Source organism: Hordeum vulgare, chromosome 1H (assembly GCF_904849725.1).
Source record: "Hordeum vulgare subsp. vulgare chromosome 1H, MorexV3_pseudomolecules_assembly, whole genome shotgun sequence".
Classification (NCBI taxonomy): Eukaryota; Viridiplantae; Streptophyta; class Magnoliopsida; order Poales; family Poaceae; genus Hordeum; species Hordeum vulgare.
Window position 1 is genome coordinate 508739392 of NC_058518.1, and position 17166 is coordinate 508756557.

The window sequence follows — 17166 nt, forward strand, 5'->3', positions numbered from 1 at the left end:
TTTTCACCATTGGCTGCACCCCACCAGAAGTTAGAAGAGATCGATGACAGGTTCCCGCATATTTTCTTTGTGAGTTGAAAGCAGCTCATGGTGAAAATTGGGGTAGATTGGAGCCCAGACTTGACTAATACCTCCCTTGCAGTTTTGGATAAGCCTTGCCCTTTTCATCCTACAACTTTCTTGCCCGCACTCTCTCTGACATACTTGAAAGTTCCGTCCTTTGGTTTTCCATCCACGGTTGGATGTCCCAAGTACCTTTCACTCAAGGCCTCGGAAGAAATACCAACTGTTTTCTTCAACCTAGCTTTACCTTCCTCAGTAATTCCCTTTCCAAAGAAGATGGACGATTTTTGCAGGTTCACCTTTTGGCCCGAGGAAACCTCGTAGTCCTGTATGACCGTATGCAGCCGTTCAAAGTTTGCATTGGATCCTTCCAGAAAAACCACACTGTCATCTGCAAAGAGCAGGTGTGTCATAGTGGGGCGAGTGCTCCCAAATGAGACACCCTTAATCTCCTTCGCCGCTTGGGCTTGCCTCAACAATGCTGAAAAGCCCTCTACACGGAACAAAAAGAGATATGGGGACATCGGGTCTCCTTGTCGTAATCCTCTGGTCGGAAGAAAACAGTTTGAAAGACCTCCATTCATCTTAACCTGAAACCGTGTCGAAGTGACATATCGCATAACCATCGCTATCTATGATCCATCAAAGCCAACTCTTTCCATCACCGAATAACACACTCACATGTTGATTGCTACAAATTTACCAAACCAAATAGAATAAAAATAACATAATAATTCACACTCGAGCATACCCTATAAAGTGCCCCATACGTAATTAGGGCAAGCAACTGTGATGATTTGATTCGTGCATGAGCTTGGGTAGGCACGAAAAGAGAGAAGAGGGATGAAGGCCGAGTAAGTTGGGGTGGATCGGCGAGGAGGCAGGGTGTGGCGACAGAGTGCGCGGTCGAGGTAGTGGAGTGACGACGGATGGCGGTGGTGGAGGGTCGCCAGGCTAGCAGATCGGGAGGGAGAAGAGAGAAGATGGACCGTTGGTAGGGGAATGACGGTCATACAGTAGAACAACAACTGGCATTGTGTATAAACAACGAACACCCGGACGCAGCAAATAAAATTGGAACTTCCGGATCAATAGGTGTTTGGATTTTTTCTTGAGGGGGTCAGGAAAGTGGTTTTTTTGGTGCGACTCTTGTCTCTAACCCTCATAATCAAGTCAATATTTCTAAATAATATGTTCCATGCAATTTTCACATGAAATATAGTACTTAACATGTTTAGCTTGTTTTTTTGAATTTCTAATAAACATGTTTGTCGAAAAGGGTTCTAATGCATGGCTAATTTATATTTTAAAACTTTTACATATTTATGTGTCTTCTTTAGCAGATGCCCCGAGAGTGGATGTACTGTGCTGAACGTAAAAGCGATCCGTTCAAAAACGGCGTGAACTACTTTCTGGACAAAGCTAAGGAACATGCTGGAGAAGGCACGCTGTTTCGTTGCCCCTGTGTTGTTTGTAAAAATGCAGAGGATCAGAACAGTAACACAATTCGTTATCACTTGGTGGAAAACGGATTTGTGAAGAACTACAAACTATGGACCCATCACGGAGAGACCAAGGAAGATCCCTTTGAGTAAGCTCGATCAACAGTCGCCCCGTGAGCCCCTGACGAGGCCTGCTCTCGAAATATAGATATTTATGTGATGTGTAATAATTTTCAATTGTGACATGCTCGTTTCCCCAAAAAATACTGTGCTGCTAGGTTGCGGGTTTGTCTTGATGTTTGATCATTTGGGTTGCATTTTTAATTTTCATTTGTAATCTGTCGTGAACTTTCTTGTTTCCCTTGAATATTGTATGTGGTTAAATAAATATTGTTTTGTGGAGAGTTTTATGCTTCATTTATGTGTGAATAATTTTCCTGTCTTTCCCTTGAGCCAGTTCGGTACATTTTCTAAATTGTGAATATATTTTGGAATATCTGGAATGTTTTATGTGAGCGCGCAAAAGTCTTATGTGTCAATGTGTTAGAAAAATAAAGGTAGCATGCAACCAGCTGAATCACCCTAGTTACCACAACGAAAACGTAGGGGAACACACAAATGCAATGATCTTGACACAGCAGAACTCTACATTCAAATTTCAATAACCCTTTTGCACCAACGCTCACAAAGATTGCAGCCTCAGTGACTATCTTGGAGCAGGCCTCCCGCACTATAGTGAACTTGCTACAAAAAGCTTGGGCGTTGCATTCTAGCTAGAGAATCCAAACGACTAACACGACTATGGTGAGTTTTTTTCCTCCTCTGTGTGTCTTGCATGCGCTGTCACTGACCCGTCCCTAATCCTATTTAGGTCAGGGCAAAAGGTGTTGGCCTCGGCAGATCGATCAACTTGATCGATGCTCCTGGACGTGGATATAAACTAATAGTACGTACGTATATGAACACTTCTAGCCGGCCTTTTCCCAGATTGATCTCACGCACACACGCCGATGTATTACAACAGGCACGTCTCGTATCTTGCTATTTTCTTTGTTTATTCTGGTACTCTTTACAACGTATATGCCCACATATATATAAGGGACTAAACCGACCTGAAGCTAGCTAGCTTAGCAATCCTAAACTGATTCAAACTAGGACTCCCAATACTACACGCTCACGTAAACATAAGTGGCATGCAAGCCACGACTCTAAGGAAAAACACGCTTCCAACTCTTACTCTTACACGTAAGTGTGGATTAACATCTAACAAAAGGATCATGCCATTGAAATCTGATTTTACATGTATCTTCCTCGCGGTTAGTCCTATGAGTTGAGTAGGTGTTCATCCAGGATTGATTCCATGGGCAAAACAGCAGATTCGTTGTAGGCTTCAATAGGGGGTTTAAAGGTTGCCGCTTTTCTACTTAATTTTGCTGAAGACCAACATGACAAACATACGTACTGCTGAAATAGGGCATGGAGATGTAATTACAGTTGACAAGGGCAACAATGTGTCAACTGAGAGACAGCGCCGACGACGACCCCGACGCCGCCAGGCTGCCGGAGTTCGCCCTCGCCGACGCCCTGAGCCCCTGCCCCTATGTCGCCTCACCCTGGCCCGTCGTCGCCTCGCCCTGCCCCGCCGTCGCCGTCACCGCGCCCCTGCACCGTCGCCGTCGCCGCGCCCCTGCCGGCCCCGTCGTCGCCGTCCCCGTCCCACGCCGGGCCCCTGCCCCCGTGAGCCCCTCTTGCTTATGGATGGATGGATTGATGTATACTAGCAAAAGGGCCCATGCGTTGCAACGGGAGAAAAAAATATCACACGCTCTTAATTTATAAAAAATGGTCTATAATTTGAGAATTTGTAGTTACGACACAAATAAAGATGGTCTTATCCTACAAAAATGCAGTTCAAAATTTCACAGGTCTTCTATTTTAACACGGCTTGCACGTAGATTTGATACGTACAAAGAATCAGTCAAGTGACCTTCAGTTTCATCTCTAATCCTGATTTTGTTGACGTGTTCATCCCCAACCCGGATGAGTACCGGTATGAAAGAAAGACGAATAATGACTTATTTATTAATATTGCATCCTAGATAGTATTTTTATTAAACGTTTAACAGATAAAATAATATCATATTTAAATTCTACATATTTTTCTAATCAAATTCCATATATAATATGTTAAATTTGGAGTTACGATTTAAAAGATATGAGTATTTTAAAAAACATTTAATATATACTACGAGTTTAATGTCATAAACAGTAAGGGCTTTCTTATAAAATCACTTCGGTGGGTTTTCCGACAGAAGCGATAGCCTCTTTATTATTAGGTAAAGATGTATAAAAAATGTTCATATGTATGTAGAAAATGTCCATATGTTCATATGTATATATGATTTTTTTTCATGTATGTATGTATGTATAGATGGATGGATTGATACCCCTGCCCCAGCGAGGCACGGAAGTGTAAGCGATCAGCGTAGATCGAGGATCGGCGATCTCGTGGAAGAAATGATGTATTACAGGATTGGAAAAAGAAACTGACGTTGAGCTAGCACCTGTCCATCAGGTTCCCTGCTACTTGAAGGCCCTGTGCGGGCGCACCGGTCGCACACCCCTGCGCCCGGGCCTGCACCAAGGTGAAGACTATGGATCTGACCATTGTGATTAGAGAGGACAACCATAGTGTTTGTGCATAATTACCTTCCTTGACGTGTCCATTCAGAGAAGGTTTTTCGTAGTCAAGGTGTTGCCACCACTGGTTGCGATTTTGCTTTTGCGAGTCTCTAGTTGTTGGGGCGATGTCTTTGATTTCTTTCTTCTTTTCGTTTAATTTAGGCTGGTGCATCCTTGATGTCTAGTGTTTTTATGGTCGTTATCTCTATTATTAAAGAAGGATCTGTCGTCGTGATGGTTCGACCTCGAGCGATCCCCCTCCTACCGCTAGCCTTTTCATCGTTCCATCAATTTTTCTCAATCCCTTCATAAACCAGACGATAAACTAGCCGATTAGTTTAATAAAAAACTTCTCTCGTAGCCTCGTGCGACCCCTCCCCCGCTAGAAAAAAAAGCAGAAAAAGGAAGAAATAACCGCAAGCCACAAGGTACGAACCCACGTCTCGTCCCCTGCTACCCCATCCCCACACCCTCGCCCCCGATCCCATCTCTCTCTCTCGAGAAATCTCACCGCCGATGGTGATCGCCACCCACCCCCACACACCTCTGCCCGCAGCCGCTGCCGTCCTCTTCCGCCTCTTTCGCCTCATGGTCGCGGGAAACGCCCGTCTTCGTTGCGCCTCCTCGATCCGTACGGACAGGCACGTGCTCTGGCAGCGAGAGGACGGCCTGCGCCGCGGTGGTGGGGAGCAACAGGTGCGATTTGGTTTTGGTGGCGCTTGACTCGTGGTGCGGGTCTCGCCAGGTCCACGACGAGGCCTCGAGGAGGTTTTGGATCGAGGACCACGCCTTCTGGAAGGACGGGGCGCCGTTCCAGATCGTCGGCGGCGACGTGCACTACTTCCGCATCGTCCCCTAGGTGAACTGTTTCCGCACTCTTCCGACTGACTGACGCTGTAATCTGCTGGAGTGGACTGCTTCAGCCCATAAATTCGCGATGACAAGTGAGGCTCAACTGATAGATTGGTGGCTTTGGCGAATTTCAGAGTATTGTTAATCACCAATTCAGTCAGTTCTGTACATGTGTTATAGGTTTAGTTCTGACAGAAATTGAATTCTGTACATGTTCTTACAGAATTTTGGCGCATTTCAAAAATCCTGTACTATTAGATTACTAATAATTCTGTACAGTGTGTTCAATCTATCACAGACTGTATCCAACAAATCGGGTGACCTTGAGCTTGCATGGCTGTGATAGATTGACGAAATTGCGACGTCTCTTTGAAATATTTTATAAATTGCGACAATTAATATGGATGGGAAGGAGTAGCATTTTTTTTGTCATACTCGCATTCTATTTTTTGCTGCACCCAGCTTATTAAATGGCTGAACATGCTATCTAAGATGAATTTATTTTATTGACAGGGTAATAAATGTTTCTGTATATCTTTCTGATCTGGGTTTGTATCTAGAAACCATGGCCCATTTATAAGGTTATGTTCTTCCATATATCTTATTGCGAGCTTACATGCACGTTGCATTCTCTGTGTGTTGTACTGGAAAGATCGCCTTTTAAGGGCTAAGGCACTAGGTCTGAACACAATTCAAACATATGTTCCTTGGAATTTGCACGAGCCAGAACCACAGAGCTGGGAATTCAAGGGTTTCGCTGACATTGAATCGTATCTAAGACTTGCTCAAGAATTGGAAATGCTTGTCATGCTTCGTGTAGGTCCTTATATTTGTGGAGGTAATTTCATTGCTTATTGAAATTTTACCATTTCAGCATGTCAATATGACTACCAATATAATCATATCTGTGTATTGAGAATAGCAAAGAACTAACCAGATTTATAAACTTCAGGAAAAGAACTAAATAATCGAAATAGTCACCCCTTCATCCTCTAAATATCTATTTCATAGTCTGTCGACTTATGTCAGAATAAGGCCTTCTATCTCTCTACCTTACATATTCTCTAATCTTACCCCTATAAAAGACCCAGGTGGTGATGATGGTGTGTCTGCCATCCGTCATTTCTGACCATCCGATCTGCATCTAACACCTACGACGTAAACTGTGGTATTTATGCAAGACAACCCTGCCACTCTGCTTCATGGTTACAGAAAACCCCTTAATCTCTCCAAAACATCTCTCCCCATCTCAAACAAATAAGAGTTATACATTTTGGATGAACTCTGTCATATTCCAATGCGAGGGTGACTATTTTTAAGTTCTTGAACATGTATTAGTCTGTTTTGGATCCATTGTAACGCACATGCTTTTGCTATATGTTTTGGATCCATGTCTTGACTGAATTTGCTATATGTGATGTACAGATTTTGGTGTAGATGTTATTAGCTGCATGCCATGATCATTTAGGTTTTATTTTAAGTGGAGTGCTAATATGCTTGTGCTTGAACCATATTAGGCCGTGTTTGGAATAGGTATAAACAAATACAGATGTATTTTTCGTTATATTACTATATAAAATAATAAAATGTACATAATTAAGGAAGTTAAGTTTGATACCAAACATGACACGAAACATAAAACCAGAGTAAATCTATGGAATGTACAATAAGATGTTTTATACCCTTTTAAAAGAAATAATAAGAGGGTATCCTTATATTACTAGAGAAAATAGCAAGCCAGATTTGTATACAAAAAGTTCCTTAACTTGCTTTGAATCCCTTTTTGCTTCATTTTGATTCAGGAAGGATTCTGGTACCATCATGCAGAGGAAACTTACCTAATGCTTGCGTACTGGCTCCCAAACACGCCTCATACATTGCCTATAAATGCTACTCACCGTGTGGGCGTTGGAGCTTTTGTAATGAATGACAAAAGAGAGGTACCGAATAAATATGAAAGCACTATTTAAAGGATTCAGATGATGATGCATGTGTGCCACCTTTCTAGCCTTTTAAAATCGACTTTATAGGTAAATTCTGTATCTTGCATCTTCACAAGGACTCAATTTTTTTGCAGGTATTGGTTGTCCAGGAAAAAAACGATGTACTTAAGGGGCTTGGTATATGGAAATTCCCAACTGGAGTTGTTGAACCAGTAAAAAATTCTGATCTAGACTTGTAGAGATGTTATCCACAGATCTTTCTTTGGCACCTTCTCTCATTATAATCTTAAAGATCTTGATTCATGTAGGGGGAAGTTATAAACATTGGAGTTGTAAGAGAAGTAAAAGAAGAGGCAGGGGTATGTATGTATTACATAGCATATAGGTAAACTGATCCTGACAGAATACTGCTATAGCTACTCATGCTCTTCTTTTTCTTCCTGGATTATGTATTAGGTTGATGCAAAATTCGTCGAGGTAGTTGCCTTCAGGTAACAACTGGAACTAATTGTCCTCTCTTTTCTTTCCTCCATTTTTTAAAGATCCATAGTACAATCATGTTTTTTGCAAAAGTCAATGTATACCAACTTAGTAGGTAATATACATTTATGTGACAACTAGCTGCCTTCTGGTACAACATGCAAGATATGTGCTTGAGATGATAAGGAGGTTACTCAGATCTTCTGACGCTAATCTCCATAACCATCTGCTAGCAAGAATAATCTAGGAAAAAGTGAAAATGGAACATGTATTATCAGAGCAAACACTAAATGGAAATTAAATAGTGAAATCTTCTTTTCTTTTGATCTATTTCAATGACTACATATTTTTTTGGCGAGAACCATATGAATAGCTTGAAGTGTGAACTAAATGTTGTCTCTCTCATGTGGGTATCTTTATCTACCAATGTGCAGGCAGAGCCACAAAGCTTATTTTGAAAAACCGGATCTATTTTTTGTGTGCATCCTAAGGCCACTTTCCGTCGACATTACTAAACAAGAGTCAGAAATCGAGGATGCTCAGGTAATTTAGATCTGCATCAGCATCAAGTTGTTTAATGCCACTCTCAGAAAAGTAGACATTTTCTATTGGTTTACTTCACTACCTTAACTACATGTGTGTGAATACTCTGTTGACACTCCGCTTCTCAAATGCAGTGGATGCCGGTGGAGGAATTTGCGGCACAACCATTCGTCCAAAAACATGAACTCGTGAAGTACATTCTCGAGGTCAGCCTGGCTAAGGTCGATAAGGAATACGCAGGATTTTCACCAATCAGCATAAAATCAGCGTTCTAGGAGAAACAATCCTTGTTTTACATGAACAGGAGGGACCTGGAGAAAGCCTCAGGATCCATCAGTACACAAAAAGATAGCTGAGATTTCAGTCAGAGTTACGAAAGGGTCGATGCACTCATACTCGGTTACTTTGTTGCTCGAAGGGTAGATGTTTTATATAGTAAACCTATTTTATCGACGGTGGCATGGTTTTGGTGAACGCATCAGACCTGAAATGGAGTAGAGCTGGACAACGAAAAACATCTTATTGTACACTCCATAGATTTACTCTGTTTTATGTTTAGTGTCATGTTTGGTATCAAACTTAACTTCCTTTACACAGAGCATTGTACATTTGTCTGGTGATGGTAACATGTTGGCCTGATTTATATTTTCACTGAAATGCTTGCCTGGTAATGGTACATATATGGTTGTACTCTATTATTTTATTTCCGATGTCTCATTGCTTTGTATTCAGTGTAAAACCATGATAACCTGTGTTAGATGTGATCGCTGTTTCTGATCTCCGAAATCACCATTTGTTTGTTGTGAATGAGAAAATGTTCATACTTTTTCATATTAATATTTTCTACTACCTCTATCCCATAATGTAAGATGTTTTTATAAGCTACATTATAGGATGCAGGGAGACAGGGAGTATATTTTTGTTCCGTGGCAACGCACGAGCATTTAGCTAGTTTATTGTAGATGCTGGATGTAACTCATATCATCTTTATATTAATACATATTTTTGTTATAAAAAACATATGCGTCCTATATTGTGGAAAACAGGCATCGATCGGACGGAAGCAAATATTCACAAGACAAATCAGCGAACCATATGTCTTGCGCCCTCCTCCATTGCGCTGTAGATGTACAAAATGCCGTCATCAACCATATGTGTTGGCAGCACGGTCACATCATAGTGGCAAGGCAAGAGCAGCAGGCCAGCAGAAAACACAGTAGTTCCCCCTTCCCTGTCTAATCGGCAAGCGCGGTCACAGTCGTAGAAGTGATGGATAATTTGATCCTTTTAAGAATGTATTTTTGTCTGATCCCTCCCTCCACATTACCAACCGGCAAGGCAGCTTGTTTTTATCCGAGAGGTTATTTGAAAATAGTCTTTGACGCAAGTTGGTGATTATTTGAAGAGATAAACACAGCTAGCTGCCGTCGATGATCCATAGCTGCACCGTCACCATCACGGCGGTCATGCATGAGCATCCAGACGGCCGAGCACAGTAGCTAGCTTGTGGGCCTTCGAATATCTTAGTGCAACCCATAGATTATGTTTTAAAACTCAATCTGAAACCTGATCCCAGTCGGCACTGCTACTGTGCTTGTTTATATTTTTTCAAGCGAGGCCGGATCTTGGACATTGATTTTCTTGCATCACCATTTCACCAGTATATTACTTGTATGGCATTAGTCATTAGAAACCGTAACTATACATGCATACGTACCGGTGCAGTTGTGAGCTTGACGGGCAACCACTCTAAACGATGATTACAGGGAGAGGACGATGCTGCACTGCTGCTTCCGCCTCTGTTTGTCGCGCACTTAGCGTATGTACGTTCTTCTTCAAGTTAAAAACACAATATCACAGGTTCGCGCGGGTCTTGGTCTCTTGCAATAAGCATATACCACGACACCACAGATAGCAGTTGCAAAAAATAAATTTTTTTTTCTGACTTCATACTTATAACTTGCTAACTAACTCAAACTGAAGTACCAATCAGTATTCGTCTCTTTTCTATATTTCACCTAATTTCATACGCCCGGCTACAACCCGCTCGGTGGCGGCTGGGCCCAGCCTGCTGGCCGGCCGCCTCGGGCGGTGGCGGCAGGGCCCCACAACCTCCTGTCCGTTCCGTCGCGGTGTATCTAGAACGGGATGCCCGGCAGGCTGCCTTTTAGACAAAAATTCCAACTATATGTGTTGGCAGCACGGTCCCGTCGTCATAGTGGCAAGGCAAGAGCAGCAGGCCTCACAATCATAGAAGTCGTGAATAATTTGATCGTTTTTAGTACTCCCTTCGTTTTAAAATATACGATCTTTTAGAGATTTCACTAAAAGACTACATACGAAACAAAATAAGTGAATCTATAATCTAAAATATGTCTATGTACATCCGTATGTAGTTCATAGTGTAATCTCTAAAAGGTCTTATATTTAGGAACGGAGGGAGTATGTTTTTTGTATGATGCCTCCCAATCTCTTCATTACCAACCGGCAAAGCAGCTTGTTGTTATTTGAATAATTATTTGAAAAGATAAACACACCTAGCTGCCGTCGACCAAGTATCACTACCATCCATAGTTGCACCGTGACCATCATGGCGGTCATGCATGAACATCAAGACGACCTAGCACAGCAGCTAGCTTGAATATCTTAGTGCAACCCGTAAATTATATTTAACAACTTAATCTAAAACCTACACTAGTAGAAAAAGGGTCTCTTGGCCAACCATCAGTCTCGGTTCAAATCAAAACTGGGACCAATGTGAGGGTTTAGGCATTGATCCGGTTCGGTTTGCCGGGGCATTGGTCCAGGTTCGGTTCACCTCACTAGTCCCGGTTCGGGGGGAAATCCGGGACTAAAGATCCAGCGACTGCCACGTGGCGTGCTGCGGGGCATTAGTCCCGGTTTGTGGCATGAACCAGGACTAAAGAGTAGGCTATTTGTCTCGGTTTTAGACAAAAACCGGGACTAAAGTTCTGCCTATATATATCGTCGCCCCTGCCCATACTCTCCTCGATTTTTTGGCTGAAGTGTGCCCATGCCATGCCACCCTTGCCACTCCAGTTCATGCACTTGACGTGTTCGATGAAATGCCCGAGCCACACTAGTTAAGCTTTCTCCTCTCCAAAATCGACCTCCAAACTCCATTTTTCTTCAATATTTGTCTAGGTTTGGCCGTGAACGAACTCAACAAGTGTTTTAAAAGGTTAGCTACTTCATCCTTTCATCTATCACTGCTAGTTTTGCTCATTTGAAATGCTCAAATTAACTTCTTAGACTACAAGAGATATGCTAACTTGCGACCTTCAATATTGGTCATCGAATGGTCGTTGATTTCCATTTGCGACCAAAAACAGACGGTCAAAAGCTGAGGGTCTCTAATGAACTATAACGACCTTTCTGCTGGAATCGTCAAAAAATTTTACGACCAAACAAAAGGTCATTGGTTCTACGACCAATCATTTTGGTCGTTGGTTGTTTGCCCAGGCCACCTTGGATCCAACGTGGCAAGCTGACTCGCAAAGTTGCGACCAAATGAAAAGGTCATTGATTAGAATCAGCCTGGTCCAATTCAGTGTCTATATGGTCCGAGCCCAATAATTCAACCAATTTATATTTTTTTCTTGCCAATTTTTGTGAGCGGAGGCTAGCCCAAGAATTCTGCATTTTTAGATAAACTACATTTCTTGTTGGGCCTCAACCTTTTACAGTCCAATTTTTTGGGCCTTTTATAGTCCTGTTTTTATTGGGCCTCAAGCAATGACTTTTAAATTAGGACTCACCACTCTTCGGTTCTATATATGCTTCTTTTTAAGTCAATATTCAATTCAAACAGAGGCTAAAAATGTAGAATATTTCTCAATACAGTCAAAGTTGATACATTAAACTAATAGAAAGTATCTCGTTTTCTAATACACAAAAATATCAAAAGATGACAAGCTCCAATTAGCTAGTATTTGATTGGTGCAAGTTCCAGTTTCTTCATCGTGGAGCTTGTTCCAGTAGTCAACACTTCAAAGAATGAATGGCAACATCTACAGGTTATAAACGAATTAGTTAGGAACATAATAAAAATAAAACATTTTGCATTTGTCGTGAAAATGGTTAGAGCAGATAGGAGCTTCAGTAGCACAGCAAACCAAATTGAATCAAACATAGACCGACATTTGCTTATGGATATTTTTGTTTGACTCGTTTACTGCTCCTACCATTAATTCTAAGAACTACATTTTTGAATCTACTAATACTTAACAGAATTTACATGAATACATTCAGTTACTTGAGTATACTGACATACATGGTCACTCCAAGATAAATTGCACACAAAAATAATATTATTCATGAAAACTTTGAAGTAAAACAAGTATGAACTGCAGCTTCATCATGTCCTTCATTTGATACGAGACAACTGTCCAAACAAAAGATCTGAAACCCTACATCATTGAAGAATATAAAATTGGAACATTTAAAATGTTAACATGTTCTGGTTTGTGAAGCATTCAACAAAAACAAAGACTTGCCAAAAACAAAGACTTGCCAACGGACAAGGGTTTTGGCAACTGAGACATATCACCAAAGCATGCAAATGGAACAAGAGCTAACGATATGAATGAACAACCTGGGCCCCCTACATGACATGCCACCAATGCCCAACATCTAGTGCAATTACCACATCATGTTGTTTTAAAGCATCACAATCCAATGCAAGACTTGCCAACACTTGATAGTTTCACATTTGCATGGGACAGAGGATGTTTCATCGGTTCTAACCGAATTTCTTCAGCGCAATTGAGTCTCCCTCCCTATACAGACAGTAAACTGATTTGACAGCATATAAACACTAGACACCCTTTTCTAACCAGCTAATATTTTGAAAGAAGCAAAAAAAATCAGATTTGAAAGAAGCAAAAAATAAGATTTGAAAGAAGCAAAAAAGAATCCGAGTCTGAAACAAACAGCTACTATTTGGCAGCATATATTCACTACTATTTGACAGTGGCTGATTTGGAAACATATAAACACTAGACAATGACTGATTTAGGGCAGGGTTCAGTTTTGAAAGAAGCAAAAAAGAATCAGAGTCTGAAAACGAACAACTACTATTTTCAAACCAGCTTTGAAAAAACAGCCAAAATCTGAATGGATTGATTTTTAGCGTGTTGGGCTGAAGCATGTTCCGGTGTTTGCTTCAGCGCTGAAGCAGATTCTGTGAATCAGTTTTGCTAGCGCAACCGCAACAAATCCAGAGCTGATTCTGCCGAAGCTGAAGCACGAACAAAAAAGGCCTAAAATTAGCATCGCAAACTATCACAGTAATCGCAGTGAAGAAGAAGAAGAATATAACGGGATGAGAAAGTGACGAACCTGAGGTGGTGCTGCTCCTCCTAGGCCGCCATGGATGATATGATGCCCATAGGATCTTCTCCATGCCGGCCCCTTCCTTCACAAAACAGATTGTCCCTCTTTATGAACCTGCAAACAAACACGGAGCACTAGTGGAAAACGGGCCTTTGGCCTAGACCCTTTAGTCCCGGCCTCCATCTGGGCCGGGACTAAAGGCCCGGCCACGTCGCCCCAAAATCCCAATGCTGCCCACGAGGCTTTGGTCCCGGCCCGTAAGGAGCCTTTAGTCCCGGTTTGGACACAAACCGGGACTAAAGGGCTACGCGGTGTGCAGCCCGCATGTGCGCCACCTTTAGTCCCGGTTTGTGTCTCAAACCGGGACTAAAGTCCTCTGCCTATATATATTGGCCACAGCCCCCCTCTCCCCTCTTCCTTGCATTTTTCTTGGATGGAAGAGTGTGGGTGTGTGCTAGCTCTCCATTTTTCTTGGATGCACTAGAGGTGTTTGTTTAAATGTGTGTTAGAGCGATGCCGCTTCAGTTCACCGAACAGAACTACGATATGAGATGCCCGAGCCACGCTTAAACCTCTTCGTCTTTATTTCTACTTATTCTAAAAGGTTAGCAACTATATTTCCTCGTTTAGACCGTGTGGTACTAATTTTTAGGATCATGATTGTATTTGATATATGTCGTATAACACAGATGAGCCATCCATGGATGTACGGTGACTGGCGCACAGCCGCTTACAGAAACGGCGTGCATTCTTTTCGAGATGCAGCCGATGCGAACAAGCATGGTGGTGGCTATATGTTTTGTCCATGTGTTGAATGTCGGAATGAGAAGGATTACACTTCCTCAAGAGTCATTCAGAGCCACCTGCTTCGGTCCGGTTTTATGTCGGGCTATAATGTTTGGACCAAGCACGGAGAAATAGGGGTTATGATGGAAGACGACGATGAAGAAGAAGAGAACGATGATGACAACTACCGATCTATGTTCCCTGAGTATGCTAATACCGTAATGGAAGACAATGAAGAAGAAGATCAGGATGAAGAACGGGAACTAGATGAGCCCGATGCTGATCTTGGCCGGGTCATTTCTGATGCACGGCGAGGTTGCGACACAGAGAAGGAGAGGTTGCAGTTCGAGCAGATGTTACAGGACCACAACAAATTGTTGTACCCAACTTGTGAAGATGGCCAAAAGAAGCTGGGTAGCACACTGGAATTGCTGAAGTGGAAGGCAGAGACCGGTGTGACTGACTCGTCATTCGAAAAGTTGCTGGTACTGATGAAGAAGATGCTTCCAAGAAAGAACGAATTGCCCGCCAGCACATACGAAGCAAAGAAGCTTCTCTGCCCTCTAGGATTAGACGTGCAGAAGATACATGCATGCCCTAATGACTGCATCCTCTACCGCGGTGAGAAGTACGAGAATATGGATAAATCCCCGGTATGCACTGCATTGCGCTATAAGATCAGAAAACGAAGAGGGTTCCTGCCAAGGTGATGTGGTATGCTCCTATAATACCACTGTTGAAACGTCTGTTTAGAAATAAATATCATGCGAAGTTGTTGCGATGGCACATGGAAGATCGTATGAAAGACGATAAGTTGAGGCACCCCGCTGATGGTCGGCAGTGGAGAAAAATCGAGAGAGAGTTCCCGAGATTTGCAGGTGACGCAAGGAACTTATGGTTTGGTATGAGTACAGATGGCATGAATCCTTTTGGGGAGCAGAGTTGCAGTCACAGCACCTAGCCCGTTACTCTATGTATCTACAACCTTCCTCCTTGGTTGTGCATGAAGCGAAAGTTCATTATGATGTCAGTGCTTATCCAAGGTCCAAAGCAACCCGACAACGATATTGATGTGTACCTAAGGCCATTAGTTGATGAACTTTTACAGCTGTGGGCCGAACCAGGTGTACGTGTGTGGGACGAGCACAAACAAGAGGAATTTGACCTTCGAGTGTTGCTTTTCGTAACCATCAATGATTGGCCTGCTCTTAGGGCGTGTTTGGTAGCCTGCATGGAGAGTGTATGAGCCCAAAAGCTCCCTCCCTGACCCACTTTTCGCTGTTTGGTAGGGTGTATGGGCTGAGGAGAGCATGCATCAACTGATGCAAAAAAGGGCCTCAGCATAGCTGAGCCCAGCACCCCCGCAGAGGCGAGCTGAGGCGAGCTATGCTCAGCCCGTGCACCCGCGCCCCGTCGCCCCGTCGCTCCCGCGCCCCGTCGCCCTGTCGCCCCATCGCTCCCGTGCCCCGTCCCTCCCGTCGCTCCCGTCGCCCCGAGCTCCCGTCGCTCCCGTCGCCCCGAGCTCCCGTCGCCCGAGCTCCCGTCGCTCCTGAGCTCCCGTCGCCCCCGTCGGTCCCGTCACCCCGAGCTCCCGTCGCCCGAGCTCCCGTCGCTCCCGAGCTCCCGTCGCCCCCGTCGCTCCCGTCGCCCCGAACTCCCGTCGCCCCGAGCTCCCGTCGCTCCCGTCGCCCGAGCTCCCGTCGCCCCGAGCTCCGGCAGCCCCTCCCGAACTCCGGCAGCCTCGCCCACGCCCCTCCCGAGCTCCGGCAGCCTCGCCCGAGCCCCACTCCCCCTCCCCTGCGCCTCGTCCGAGCTCCGGCGGCCTCGCTCGAGCTCCGGCGGCTACGGATCCAGTCGCCCCACACTCACCCACGATGGTGGAGGAGCCTTCCGAGCCCCGTCGCCGCCTCTGCCCCCTCCCCCCGTTCCTTCACCTGCCTCCTCATCCTCCCTCGCAGTGCACCTCTTCCTCCTCCCTCTTCCTACCAAACACAGTCTCATCCAAACATGTCACAACACATGCATGACCACCAAACAATTGAAGATGGATGTATTCATCATGTCTATACTTAGCATGCATCAACAGGGAACAACTATGCTAGGGTGAGAACAGCTGCCAAACACACCCTTAGTAACATTTCAGGACAGTCAAACAAGGGATACAATGCATGCACGCACTGTTTGGATCAGACAGAAAGTATATATCCGGACAAATGTAGGAAGAATGTGTACCCGTACAATCGTCGTTTTCTTCCGCCCAAGCATCCCTTAAAGAAAAAAGGCAAGCATTTCAATGGCAAGGCAGAACCCCGGGGGAAGTCTGTCATCCGTACTGGTGCTGAAGTATTTGATATGGTCAAAGATTTAAAAGTAATCTTTGGAAAGGGTCCTGGCAGCCAACCTGTTCCTAACGGCCTTGATAAGCGCGTACCCATGTGGAAGAAGAAATCTATATTTTGGAAGCTACGCTACTGGGAAGTCCATGAGGTCCGCTCGGCAATCGACGTGATGCACCTGACGAAGAATCTCTGCGTGAATATTCTAGGCTTCCTGGGCTTGATTGGGAAGTCAAAATATACACCGGAAGCACGGGAGGACCAGGAACGTCATAAAGGAAGAGATGACATGCATCCAGGGCAGGTTTCAAGGGCGTGCCACCTACGCTCTTACTAAGGAAGAGAAGGAAATCTTCTTTGAAGTCCTTTTCAGTATCAAGGTCCCGACTGGCTTCTCGTCGAATATAAAGGGAATCGTAAATATGAAAGACAAAAAATTCCAAAACCTAAAGTCTCATGACTGCCACGTGCGTATGACGCAATTGCTTCCGGTTGCATTGACGGGAATTCTACCGGAAAATGTTCGCCTGGCAATTGTGAAGGTATTTGCATTCCTCAATGCAATTTCTCAGAAGGTAATCGATCGAGAAAGTCTATCAGGGTTACAGATTGATGTGGTCCAATGTCTGGTCAGCTTTGAGTTGTTGTTCCCGCCATCCTTCTTCAATATAATGACACACCTCC

At 43.8% G+C, this 17166-nt stretch overlaps 1 pseudogene; it reads left to right on the forward strand.

Moving 5' to 3' along the window:
• Positions 1-6847: 6847 nt before the first annotated feature.
• On the forward strand, positions 6848-8361 carry LOC123420783 (annotated as a pseudogene).
• The last annotated feature ends 8805 nt before the right edge of the window (positions 8362-17166 follow it).